Genomic DNA, 1,534 nt, shown 5'->3' on the forward strand with positions numbered 1-1,534 from the left:
GTCAAGGGGAAGTGGGTGCGGGAGGAAGGGCCCACTGGAGAACATGGCCTGCTCTCCCACAAGGCCATCGGGGAACTCACCCTCGCGCCTGTGCCAGCAGGCTCAGGCCCCTGCCTCTTCCCAGGACCCTCCGGCGGTGGAGCCCAACTCCTGAGCACCTGAGAAGCCACCCCCCACCCCCAAGGGGGGATTTATATGCAAGAAACACTAATAGGCGGGCCCCTGGGTTTAGGCATCAGACCATTTTCTTCAGCTCGTCTCTATCGGCAAAATAACCCCGGAGCCATTTGAAGTTTGACTGGTGGCACGCCAGGCCAGGGGCACCACACGGGCATGGACAGACCCACAAAGATGCTCATGGCCCCGCTGGGTCCAGGCTTTGGAAGGGTTCTTCTGAATAAAGGACAGGGGGTGACAGCAGCCATTTCTGGTGGGAAGGTTAAATCTCACTCTCAAGTCATCTTGAAAAGAGATTTGGATGTTTTTTGTTGTTGTTTTGTTTTTACTTAAAAAAAAAAAAAAAACGGAAGAGAAAATCGAGTTTTGCAGACTGTGTAAATGTATTGTCCAGAGAACCGTCCCTAAAATCTAAACCGAAAAAGTGGTCTAAGACTCAGTGTACACCAGAGGATTCCCTCTTGTTCACCGTATCGACCCCAAGCCAAACCCACGGCTACTAGGTTGGTTCTGACTCATAGCAACCTTGTCAGGGTCCCGGGACTAGAGCTCTTTATGGGAGCAGACAGCCTCAGCTTGCTCCCTCAGAGTGGTGAGTGAATTTGAACCACTGACCTTGTGATTAGCTGCCCAATGCCAAACCCACATCAGCACCAAGGCTCCTTACACACACACACACACACACACACACACACACACACACACACAGATATTTGTAAGTTACTTCCCAAGGGTATCAATGATGACTTTCACTGAATAAAAGGGGTCAGTTGTGTTGCATCTATTTTTTTCTTCTTTTGAGCATAAAGGTTTTCACGTTTTTTGCAACGGACCTGCAGGATAACATTATCTCTGGCATTAAAAAAAAAAAAAGGCTCCCTGGGCTCAAATATGATTTCCCCGCCTTGAGCTGCTGCCCTCCCCCCTCCCCCAGGCCCCGCCCAGCCTCCTGAAGTGCCCATGGAAGAGGCTCCCATAGTGCTTTGCAAGTGCTAGCTGAACTTGTCCCTCCCATCCCACCATCCCTGGGATCCCTTTATGTCCTCACAGCTCAAGTCCCCAGTAAGTGTGCGAAGGTGTGCAATGCCCAGGACCGGTGAGTTCCCCTCAGTAGATGAGACAGCGCAACCAAGGTGGCGGGTCCAGCGTGGGAGCAGGCAGGGTGCACCCTGGAGCACCCTCCACCCCACCCTTGCAGGGGAGCCAGTCTGAACTGACTTCCTGGGTGTCCGGCAGGAGGTGGGCCCCAGGTTGGAGACCGGCAAGGCCTGGGTGTCCATTCCAGTGGAGGAGGGGCTGATGAGCCAGCCCAGAGCCTGCAGAGCGGCTGCCCGCAGGGAAATCTGGGGCAGGGGCC

This window comes from Echinops telfairi, unplaced genomic scaffold (assembly GCF_000313985.2).
Source record: "Echinops telfairi isolate 266 unplaced genomic scaffold, ASM31398v2 ScPeMD7_22;HRSCAF=79, whole genome shotgun sequence".
Lineage (NCBI taxonomy): Eukaryota > Metazoa > Chordata > Mammalia > Afrosoricida > Tenrecidae > Echinops > Echinops telfairi.